The sequence below is a fragment of the Panthera onca genome, chromosome A1 (genome assembly GCF_046562875.1).
Source record: "Panthera onca isolate mPanOnc1 chromosome A1, mPanOnc1 haplotype 2, whole genome shotgun sequence".
Taxonomy (NCBI): Eukaryota; Metazoa; Chordata; class Mammalia; order Carnivora; family Felidae; genus Panthera; species Panthera onca.
The window spans coordinates 196808990-196821359 of NC_138339.1; the positions used below are offsets into that span (position 1 = coordinate 196808990).

A 12370-nucleotide genomic window follows, 5' to 3' on the forward strand; every position below is an offset into this window, starting at 1 on the left:
TATGCATGTATTCTGTTTCTTAAGTTTTCACCTACTATTTCACAAAATCACTGGATCTTGGCTACAGCAATTATTGTTGTGCTATTCTGCTGGTGAGTTTCTCTTTCATTTCTTATACATTTATTATTTGGAATTCTTCAGAAAGAATAAATTTCCCTTATCTAACATTTATTTAATATTTTTATATCAGTATGGACTTAAAGATACTTCTTTTGTCACAATTCATACAGTTCTATTGAATTTTGTGGCTCTAATTTTTCTAGTCTGGGATACTCTTTCAGGTTGGCGCTTGGTGTGTTGTTTTTTTAACCTTCCTTATTTTATGGTTTATGATGTGTGTCCCCTTCCTCAGCCCTAGAATCAAACATTCATTCAAATAGTTCTTGATCCTTTTACTTAGAAACCAAGATCTGAGTGCAAAGATTGCTTATTTCTCTTGAGGTATCACACTGTATAGACCATCTGAGCACACAGAAGTAGAAAATTTCTGTTATGTTTCCATATCTGTGTATATACACATATTTAACAATTATTTCTATACCTATCTCACATGCGCGCGCGCACACACACACACACACACACACTCATACCATTATCTTCTACTCTGATCCAACAATAGAGGTTTCATTTATACCTTCAATTTTGGCATCACCTAGAATTTTGCTATCTCAGATTTTGCAGACTTACCACTTTGTAAGTAAAATCTTATATACCTCTGTGGTTTTTCCTTACATACTTCTCTTAAAATGATTCAACTTTTTTTCACCAAACTTCTCGACACTTACCCTTTTGTTTTTCAGGAGAATAACTGTATTTGTCATCTCCCCTTTCTCATTTATTTTCTTTCCAGAAAATAGTTTAGAATTCAGTACTCTTAAATGCCCTTTATTTAATATAAATTCTATCAGCTCTTTGTCTACCCAACTTCAGTCTATAATCTATACCCCAGGATGGCTAATTGGAATCTAAAATAGATCCTGCTCCTCTTCAATGCTTTTCTGATCTTTTCCAGATAAAATCCAAATCTCATAACATAATGCAAAGCTCACCACCCTATAGCCCACATATTTCTCTAGACTCACATCTGCCTGCCAAATTCAGGATTAATTCAAATGCATTCCTCCCAAATGCCAAGTTATTTCTCTTCTCTCTCATCCCTCTGCCCTAGCTTATTATCCTTGTGCCTGTTTAAATGATTGTATTACACACCATTTCTAAAAATTCACAAAACTGTAATGTAAGGTCAATGATCTCTCAAAATATTTTTCATATAGTCAGCACACAAATCAAGAAAGAGAACATTGCCAGAATCCTGGAACCACCCCCAGCTGAATGATATTGTCTTTATTCACTGATTCTTCTTCCTCTTTCTGCTATCTTTTTGACCACAAGCACTATGGTTCATTTTAAACTTGCTTAAGTTGAATCCTAACATTTGGATTTTACATGTGACTACACTATTTTTTCAACCATTTTGTTGCATGAAGTTAAAGTACATTTATTATCTTTCACTAAAAAAATATAAGCATTTATTTTTCTATCATACTATTGATGGACATTTGGATTTTTTCAAGTCTTGGCAATCAAAAAATAAGGATTTCTGCAGAAATGCATAATTAAATCTACACACAACACACACACACACACACACACACACCTGAGTTTGGAATTGCTTTGATATATACGCAAATTTCATTACTTGGTAGATAATGCCAGGATGTTTTTCAAGTTAGTTGTAACAATTTAGACTTCTACCAGAAATGTATACAGGTTCTTGTATACACACAAGAACATACTTCATCACACAACACTTAGTTATAACTATCTCTAGGTTTTTAGATACATAATCTCTATGGGTAGTCATCAATATTTCATGGTGATTTTGTTTTGCATTTATCTGGTTACTGTTTAGGTACCCACCACCTTTTTAAAAATTCAGAATCTGAAGCATGCTCCAGGTTCTGAGTTGTCAGCACAGAGTCCGATGTGGGGCTCAAATTCACAAACCATGAGATCTGAGCTGAAGTTGCACACTTAACCAAATGAGCCACCCAGGAGCCCCTAGGCACCTACGTTTTAATGTGTTTATTAACCATTTGAATATCCTCCTTTTGGAAATGCCTCATTATGTCCTTTGATTTATTAAAGATCTTTATATATTGTGATGTCAGCCTTTCATTGATTATAAATCTGTGAAGATCCGTTCCGTTGTTATTTAACCTTTATTAGTATTTTATTTAATGAAACAGTTAAAAAAACAATTCAGAAAAGAAACTAAGTTGATTGATATCGGTATCTGATGAGCTAATGCCATGCTGATTAGGAAACCACAAGGAAACCTTAACAAGGTTCCTCAACAAGGAAATCTTAATCATTCCTTCAAGTGTTTCTTTAAAATTTGAATTTTGGAAATTGGCTAAAAATTAAATAATTCACTAATGAAATAATTATTTAACCAATACCATTAAAATGACTTTTTCTTAGTAAATTTAGGTAAATATTTCCGTTATATATAAGAATGGCAAAATGCATTTGTGTTGTGAGGAAGATTTAGATCTCTTAATTGAAATCTCTGGTTTACGAAAGTATACTTGTGATTTGTCGCTAGTACTTAAACTGAAAAAAATATGTTGAAAAGTGATGATATGTAAATAAAAAGTTTGGTACTGAAAATTGAATAATATTTTAAACAGCTAATTTAATTGTCCAGACAATCTGTTTAAGTGTGTGTGAGCTCATGTGGTGTGTGTGTGTGTATGTGTGTGTGTGTGTGTGTGTGAAGAAAATAATACAATGGGAAGACTATATATGATATTTGTGGTTTTCTTGTGTTGGATTCCATATTAACATCCTAGTAGATTATTTAGAATTTAGGTTCATTATTTAACATTTTATACTTTACATATATAACCAGAACAGATAAAGTTAACTAAACACCGTTTTGATTTTCTTTAAATTAGATGTTTTGTTTAACAAATTACAATTTATTTCACAGAATTTGTCCATTTAGCTCGTATTACCACAAATATGGCATGATTTTGATTCGTTTTTTTCAACTTCTACATGTTCTCACTAAATATGGAAACCTGCATTAATTGGAATGTGCTTTTTAAGAGGACATGCACTTAGTTGGCACCCTTTCTGTGGAATTGGGTGAGGCTCAAACGGGACTTAGGGGTCCACATGAAGCTCAAAGTTTATTGAGTCTTTTTTTACTCCCAGGATGTCAGTCACCAATTATCTACTAACCACAGAGGTTTCCTCACTCAGTAGGAGACATTTGAAACTGCTTCTTAAACTGAACTTCTTTCAGAATTTTTGGTCACACCTGTTAGGATCTGTAAGAAAGTGCTACTTCTGTCTTTTTTCACATTTATCACTTGAACAGCTCTCCTACCTGTGTGGCATAGACTCATGATGCAGGAGCTAGTTCCTGCCTCCTGAAACAATATCAGATATGTGGTTCTATGGCAAAGGTTGCATTTTCGATTCTGTCAAATACTATATATTCATCAGTTTTTGAATCTTTTTGATCATCTTATTGCCTACTGAGACTATCAGTCATTACTTTGTTGCTTTATAAAAGCTGGAATTTTGTTTTGCCCTTCTACTTCATTTTAATCATTATTGACTTATTCAACATTGGGAAGAAAAATTCCTTTTTTCTCGGGAAAATTATTTTTACTATAATATAATGTCTATTCAAATAGGTGATAAAGCGATCTCAGAAGAAAATGATGCTCTAGCTTATCCTTATAGGCACTTAGGTTTAAAGGTGAAAAATGTTAATTTGTATTCATTTGTCAATGGCAAAATTAATACCTAATAAAATGTGTATCAAGAAATAATCTAACAGAAGTTTCTAGAAGGTTTTGTACTGTATACAGTAAAATTTATTTTATAGGCATCAACTGATAGGTATAGTTGCAGTGTAATTCTGCAATTTATTGATTGAAAAATAAAATATGTTTGATGAATCTTGATATTAATTATAAAAGAAACAAATACAGAAGGTATAGAAAAAAAACAGAAAATAATATAGAGAGCCTGAAAGGTAATTAATTTTCACTGTGACTCTTAAATGACTATAGCCCCCAAATATTCTTCCTTAGCTTTCCTGCTGAACTCAAACCGTGTAAACAATAGTAGCTAATCCACAACCGCAAATTTGCTCCCTGTACGACTTGCTGCATGATTTATGCTACCTAAATTCCCCAGTATTTTCTTAAGAGTTTCATTTTTCAGGGAAAAAAGAAAAACAACTTGACCTCTGATTAACCTCTCCAAATGTGTTTTAGGATATTCTAAGTTCCTCGGTCCTCTCAGAACACTCATCTGAACTCATTTTCTATCTATTTGCATGATGCAGTTTTTAGAAATGCTAGAAATGCCAGGACTACCAGTTTTTGGTTGTTTTCTTCCTTATACAGAGGAAGCTTCCGCATAGTGGCTAACAGCTCAAGATTCATAAGCAAATATCAGGCTCGAGTATTAAATAGCTGTTCCATTTCGGCCAAGTTATTTTATCTCTTTGAGCTTTCCTTTTCTCTCCTGTGCAAATTGGATCACATTTCATTAACTGATTAACAAAAATACATGTTGTGTTCCTATTCTGTATCAGTAAGTCTATTAGATGTTGGGTACATAACATTCATTCAAGCAGTTGTAAATCTTGACCACATGGATAATAAACAACAGAGAGAAGAGCAAATACTTAGGTTTTCCATGTAAATCCTACCCAACAAAATTCAGATATGAGAACAAAAAGACATTTTTTTTTGAAATCATATTCAAACTGACTTTGAGGTCCTATCGTCTAATGAGGGCAGGGAATTGAAACTAATGTATTATTCGGATCATGCTCCTTTCTCTAGGGTTTTACAACAATACAACTGTGGTGATAAAAAGACTGGATAATTGCCACATCTTTATCCTATCATGGATTCCTTTGATGTGCTCCTCGTCCATGCTCAGTAATACCTTGAGGTTTTCTGATATGCTGCTGCTAATGTGCATCCTAACATTCACCAGTCTTTTCTAGAACATTTCAAACCAAAACATGAAACTATCTATCTGGAGTTGAAACCACTGCCCCAGGTCTTTGCAAGGTACTGGCATATGGGTATTACTGTCATGGGAGCACCATTTTCCATCAGACCTAGAATAAATCACCACCGATCCTCCTATTCAATCTTTTCTCTCCTCAGAGGCACTCATTTGTCTCTGCTCTCTATTCACAAAGTTCTTAAGGAACTTAAGTTTCCAGAGAACAAAATCTGAGATCCCATTTTCAGTAAGGACCTTTTTTATTTTCTTCCTTCCAATTCACACATAACATCATTCACAAGAAAAAGATCTGAGAGAGGTGGCGCAAATGTCTTGTTGGTCTGGTTCAAAACAGAGAAGAAAATCATGGAGACAAAAAAGTTACTATTTAATATAACATAGTTATCAAGTATTAAGAATACCTAATATGTAGTTAATATTTAATAATACTTTAAGCAACAACTATGTCATTATGATAGTAACAGGAAGCTTTGGGAAGAGCTGTGTCTTATAAGGAATGGTCATAGAAATAATCTCTGAAGAGATGACATTTATGGTAAAAGATGAAGTGGTTTGTTTTATTTTGTTTGTTCTTCTTATCTTTTTTTTTTTTTTTTTTTTTTTTTTTTTTTTGCTTTGTGCAAGGCTGGGGAGAGAACAACTCCAAGGCTTGGGAAACTCCAAATTCTCTAAGCTGAAAAAGAATGGAAAATGACCAGTGTGATGACAGTATGTTAAACAAAAGGAAAGAATGGTCAAAGGGGCCACTGTGAGGATAAATAAGACTCGGGTCATATACGATCCTGCAGAACATGTAAAAAGAATTTTGACTCTAAGTGCTAGGAGAAGATAACAATAGGCTTAACTGAACAAGTCATATTATTTTATTTTTTAAGAAAGATTACTGTGGCAGCCACAGAGAAATATGCTTGGAGTAGAATGAGAGACAAAGCTGGAAAATGTGTTAGGAAGCTCCTACAAGTATCCAGGCCAGAGATGAGTGTGCTAGGGAAAAAATATGAGAGATCGTATTTGCAGCGCGCCTTTTGGTCACACATACTTATCACTTAAGAAATAATGAATATAATGGCGCCCTCTTCTGGCCGGATCAGGCCGGTCAGGGCGGGCCAGCTTTTGTGTGAGGCGGCAGCGATGGTGCTCAGGCCCAAGGGAACCCTACAAACCATGCTGATAAGAGGGCAACTTCAGAGGAGCCAAGATGGGCATGAGGATCAAACTGCAAAGCAGCAACCACACCAACAGACTGTTGAAGGAACTCAGTAAGTGTCAGATCTGGTAGATCATGTGCGACGTCACCATTGTGATTGTGGTCGGCTTCTTCCTGACCCACTAAGCTGTGCTGGCTGGATACTTCCAGAACCTTTCTCTGAATTTGGGGCTTGATGCTGCCAGGACCTAGGTGGTGGACTGCATCACCCCTGTCAACTTTGAGAAGAGTCTGGGCTTTGTCCACACATCAGAGCTCTTGACAGACATGATCAACACTGGAGTCATCTGTGAGGTAACTGAGTATCTGGGTATGGAGGGCCTCTTCTGGGCCTGTCACTCCACCTTTCCTGACCTAGAGAGCACTGCTGCAGCCAAGCCCTGGACCAGCACCAGTGGTACCCAGAGTGGTAGCTCAGCAGAACCCATCTGTCCCCTTGAAGAACTCTGGATGGTGGGGAGCACTCTGCTCCTAATAGGAACTATGTGTTACCTAGTGATGGTGGAGGAAGTTATAAAGAAGACAGAAATATTGCCAATGACCCTAACTATATCCTGTGTCTGCTGCAGCAGCCACCTCTACCAAACACAGATGACCATGATGATTTTCTCCTCTCATGTCTGCTCCTAGTATGACACAGCCAGTCAGAGGTACCTCAGCATGGCCACCCAAATCAGCACCAGCTCCTGCCATCCATACTAAGTTCTGAGCAATGGAGACTTCAGTAAAAATAGTTTAGTCACTCCTGACAATGCAAATAGTCACCACTGGAACCAACTCCTGTGTGAGCAATAACAACCACTCCAAAGAGCCAAGCTTTGGGAAGATGGATGAGGTCCAGCCGGAGGACCCAGGGGATGATGATTTGCAGTTTGAAAATCTCACTGGAGAGACAGGCATAGCTTAGGAGATGATTGAGTTGAGTGATGATAGTGACAACGAGCTGACTTTTGGAGAGAATGATGATGAGAGAATAAGGCCATGCCCTGCCAGGTGTGCAAGAAAGTTCTAGAGCACAACCTTCAGTTGATGTGATAGCATGCTCAGGACCACATGGACCGACTGAGAGGCAAGTGCAAGTTCTGTGAGACCAACTGCTAGGACCAAAACTCCCAGGTGACCTATGTTCTGTCCCACATTAGTATTTTCTTCTTCTCTTGCAACATGTGTGAAACTAAGTTCATTACCAAGTGGCAGCTGATCCTTCACTGATGGCATGAAATATTTGAGGACAACATTGCTGTCTACCCCAATGATCCCCTGACTGGGAATCTGGGTTTGCCTTTAGGGGTAGCCTCTAAGAGTTGAAATGTGCTGCCTGTGGGAAGGGAAGGCACTGGCCAAAGATTTCCACGTGGTCCGGGGCCACATCCTCGACCCTCTAAATTTGAAAGGGCCAGGCCTGCAGTACCTGTGACCAGCACTACCTTAACCTGTGCAGCCTCATATGGCACACGCTCTTCCATCTCGGCATTTTAGTTCTCTCCTGCTCTGTCTGTGTGAAAAGCTTTGTGGATTGGCATCCTAAAGAAGCACATAGCTGTGCACCAAAGCCTGGAAGACACCCTTTTCCACTGCCACTTGTGCAACCAGGGATTCAAGTGGGAGGCTGCGTATGGCTACCATGTCAGCAGCACAAATACAACACTGGCCTTGATGAATAGCCTGGTTTGGGGCTATGGCACCCAGCAGTCCAGAAGGGGAAGCTGCCAGTGGAGGAGTTCCTGAGTGAGGAGCTGGCTTTGCAGGGCTAGCCTGAGAACAGCAAGTACAGCTGCCACCTTTTGTGGCAAAAGTTTTGCACACACAAGTGAGTTCAACGACCTCTGGTGGATCCACACAGACAAGAGGTTGTACCAGTATACAGGGTGCCACAAGTCCTTCCAAGGCCATGCAAGCATCAAGGACCACCTGGAGACACACACAGGGGCCCCCATGTACTGCTGCTTGTGTGGCCTTGAAAGCTCCACCCTTAACCTCATGAGCAAGCATGTTGGCAGGAACAAAGGCAGCCTCTTGCTTGACTTCACCGTTGAGCAGATCTTCTTGTACCTTATCCATTGCCAAGAGGCAGAAAAGAACCTGGACAGCCGACTGGATCCCAGCACAGCCATGGGAGCTCTGATTTTCTCATGGCTGGTGTTCCCTCTTCAACTGAAGTTTTAATTTTGTCTTCTTAGGAATTCTGTTCTGTCTTATGTGTAAGGAAGAAAAAAGAAGAAATAGCACCATGGTCTGTTACTGTTTTTAGAAGCAGAGGCCCTATCATGTTTACCTCCTTACCTGTTCTTGCCCATCAAGGGCTGTGTTTTTTTGTTCTTTCGAGGCTGGTTTGGGGATCTTGTCAGGCAATTGGATTTAACTAGATCACCTCCCCCAACCTCTCAAGTTTAAGTTAACTGATAGGTTTTATGCTGCTATGAATCCAACCAACAGCCTCCCTGAATAAAGGAGGTAGAGAGAGTTTTTCACTGTGGGTATTGTTGCCAGATTTCCAACTGGGACACCAGATATGAGACAGAATTTTGGGAATGCAGTCATTCAGAAAAGACTAGTCAGCAGGGCAGCTCACCTCAGACTGCAGGCCCAGCGCTCACCTGGGAAAAGGCAGATGGGCTGGAGGTGCCTGCTTGTTCTAAAGCTCTAATCTGCTGATTGGACAGTAAAATCTTTTGACAGCTAGATCCAAACTCAGAACAAACTTACTGTTTAGGTAAAAAGCTTTGGGATGAATCCTAGCCAGCCAGAAGAGGCACCCTACAGCACCTCGATGGACAGGAAGGGAGGTTCTTCTTGTCTCCTTAGTTCCAAAGAAACTTGATTTTATGGAGTGATGGCTCAGCAGGTCAGGCCTTCCCTGTGTGGTAAAAAGGACAGGGAACCACTTTGATATAGTCAGTCACCTGGCATCTAGCTATCTCCATTGACTTTGAGTGTCCTGCCGGAGAGGTGGGGATGTTTCTGACAGCAGCAGCCTTGCCCTCATTTACATCTAGTCTCCCACCTGGGAGTGTGTTTGGTCCATAGTATAGATGAGAAGACCCTATGAGGTGGGAGAGTGGTGGACTGTGAGCCCTTCAGAATTAAAGAGACCCAAGTAACTGGTAGCACGTAGAGGGATGTGTGTTTTGTCTGTCCCAGTAAGATAACCTGTTACTTATTTTGTGCCAATTGGGCATGAGTTTTGGCAGTTCACCTTTGACCTGCTGGAATTTATCCTGATCTGTCATTCGACCCCCACCAGGAGGCACTATTGGACAGCAGCTGGTTCAGGCCCTCCCTGGGTGGCAGGGGAATGCTTGAACGCAGTCCTTGGGGCTGGTTGGCTACGTTCTTATTTGATTTTTGAGGGGGTCTCCCCAAAAGAAGATTTGAGGGAGAGGGCCCTCAGATCCCACATATTCACAGGATGGCACTTCAGTAACACACTACCTCACCCCGTTTAGCTGAGCTCTGGGAGTCCCCTGGCCTTGGGCTTAACACTGCCCTTGGTGGGACTCAGCAGGATCTCAGGGCTGTTTCACAAGCAAGTGGTTTTAATGAATTCACAAAGCCTTTTTGTACATTAATATTTATTTTGGCTTTTGTATACGTATCACCCAGCATCTCTTTTAGATAAGTGACTTCAGGAAAATGTGTTTCTCCCAGCAAGGAGCCATATTCCAGGGGACAGTTCTGACCAGAGATTTGGAAAGCAGGGACTAGAATTAGTGTCAAGTGTTTAAATAAGAAAATTCTTTACTTTGTCTCCAGACAGTCTCTTGCAGGATAAATGCAGAGAACCCTTTGGGTAATGGATGTAAGTTCTAGAAAGTTTTTTATAAGTTTGAATTCCTGGCCTTTCATCCCCATTCCTTCCTGTGATTGATCCTTCCCAAACTTGGAAAGCTATACCAAGACATATGGGCAAAGCAAAGCTCTGCCCCCATTGAACCTGGTGCCTGTCCCGCAGCCCTAAATTAATAAAGCCTCTGAGTTGAGGTGCTTGGCTTTCTGGTGGGGTGAATATTACATGGGAGGATTTGTGTAAGCGGCCACATTCCACCTTCTACACCCGCCTTGTTAAATGTTCCCTTGGGACATTCTTGTCAGGAAAGCAATGCTGAGACTTTTCATCTCTGACTGGCTTCCCCCTTTCTTCCCCACACTGACCATTAGAGATTCAAGAAGGAAAATGTGTAGACTACTGTCACAGATCTGCTAAATTTTCAACCCTGAGGGGTCGCTCCCAGGCAGTTGGTGAGGACCGATTTTTGAATGGTCATATTTGAGAGAGGAGGTGCCCACGGGAACATAGCCAGGCAGCTGAGAATGGATCACTGTGCTGGAGAAACCCTTTTCCTTAACAGAGGGCATCGTGGATGCTGTGCTGTCTCTATACATAACCTGAAACTGTGAATTTTCCAGTTTTGCCAGTAAAGCAAAAATGCAGATCTTTGAAAATTTGCCCCTATAACACTAAACAAAAACCTGAGGTCTGGTGGTTGAACAGGTGGTCTGGTTGACTGCAGTCAGATATGTGGCTGGGTCAGCAGCTCATGAGGCTCAGTGGCCAAACCCTGTTCCTCTGCAGGTCCCCATAGTCACACCTGACGCCTCCCTGTTTGGAGTCATGGTTGCTGCCTCTGCATCCAGCTCACCTTTCTCTGAGCTGTTTTACTTGAAACATTACATGGTGGCAAAGGGCACTTTGGAGTAACTGGTAGCAGGTATTCATTTTCATTTTGTTTTTTTCAACCTTCTGTTTACTTAATTTTATTTCCCCCTCCGCCCTGCGGCCCAGTTGAGCACTGCCTCCTGCTGTATTGTTCCAAGGTTCTGATTGATCTTTGAATGTCTGTTTTTCTCCCTTGGCCCCCATTTTCTTGTTCTGTACTCAAGACCAGCTGCATAATTTGCAGAGCCCTATGTTTAAAAATTAAGAATGTCAAAAGGGCAACTGTAGAGCACGAGGCTGTTCCCAACACGTTCCTTTAGGGATAAGGGTAATGCTTGAATGGCATGCTGGAATAAACAGCAGAAGCTGCTTATGGCCAGAGGAGGGGGTCTGTGTCCTGCCTGTCCTGTGACTGATTGACAGCTTACTGATGCCACCACACCACCGGGAAGTTCTGCTGTACCCTAGTATTTGGTCCTAAATTTCAAGACTCCATGGAGTCTCTATAGTTTACAGCAAGTTGGAAAAAGAGACGGTGGGGCTTGGGCCCAGGTGACCCCTAAGAACTGAATGGATAAAAGTTCCTTTTGACTTTCTTCTCTTCTGATGGATCTGTGCCCTTTTATCTCCAAAACAAGGCTTTGGGCTTAAATACCTTCTCCCCAGTCAGGTTTTGCTAGGGATCAGTTTTCTTCCTCTTCCTACTATGGAAGCCTCCTGCTATGCCCTATTCCTCATACTACTCAACTTTGGAAGTACATTTAAACGCCTATATAGATGAACGCTGATGTTGTTGGCACAGGAGAGGGCTGTACTGAGGAGGCTGTGTCCCTCCAGGAGTCCCCATACGTCCTTATCCAGAAATATCCCATTGATGAAGGCAGAGAGTGAATGGCACAGAGCATTTATTTCATTGTGATAATTCATCATACACTGAATGTCAGAATGAAAATATTTAATAATTGTTTACAATCTATTGCTGTAGTTGTTTGCATGTTTGTAAACTTTTTCCCCAAATAGCAGATGTCTAAAACCATTGAAAAACTAATCAATGTAATTTCTATATACACAGTGGTGATTATTGCTGGAAAATTTTTTTTAAATTTTATTTATTTATTTATTTATTTATTTATTGAAATTTATTGTCAAATTGATTTCCATACAATACCCAGTGCTCATCCCAAAAGGTGCCCTCCTCAATACCCATCACCCACCCTCCCCTCCCTCCCACCCCCCATCAGCCCTCAGTTTGTTCTCAGTTTTTAAGAGTTTCTTGTGCTTTGGCTCTCTCCCACTCTAACCTCTTTTTTTTTTCCTTCCTCTCCCCCATGGGTTTCTGTTAAGTTTCTCAGGATCCACATAAGAGTGAACACATATGGTATCTGTCTTTCTCTGTATGGCTTATTTCACTTAGCATCACACTCTCCAGTTCCATCCAC

The 12370-nt window shown here is 40.3% G+C and overlaps 1 pseudogene; it reads left to right on the forward strand.

The window, feature by feature from the left end:
• The first annotated feature begins 6265 nt into the window (after positions 1-6265).
• LOC132680554 (zinc finger and BTB domain-containing protein 39-like) lies at positions 6266-8440 on the forward strand (annotated as a pseudogene).
• The last annotated feature ends 3930 nt before the right edge of the window (positions 8441-12370 follow it).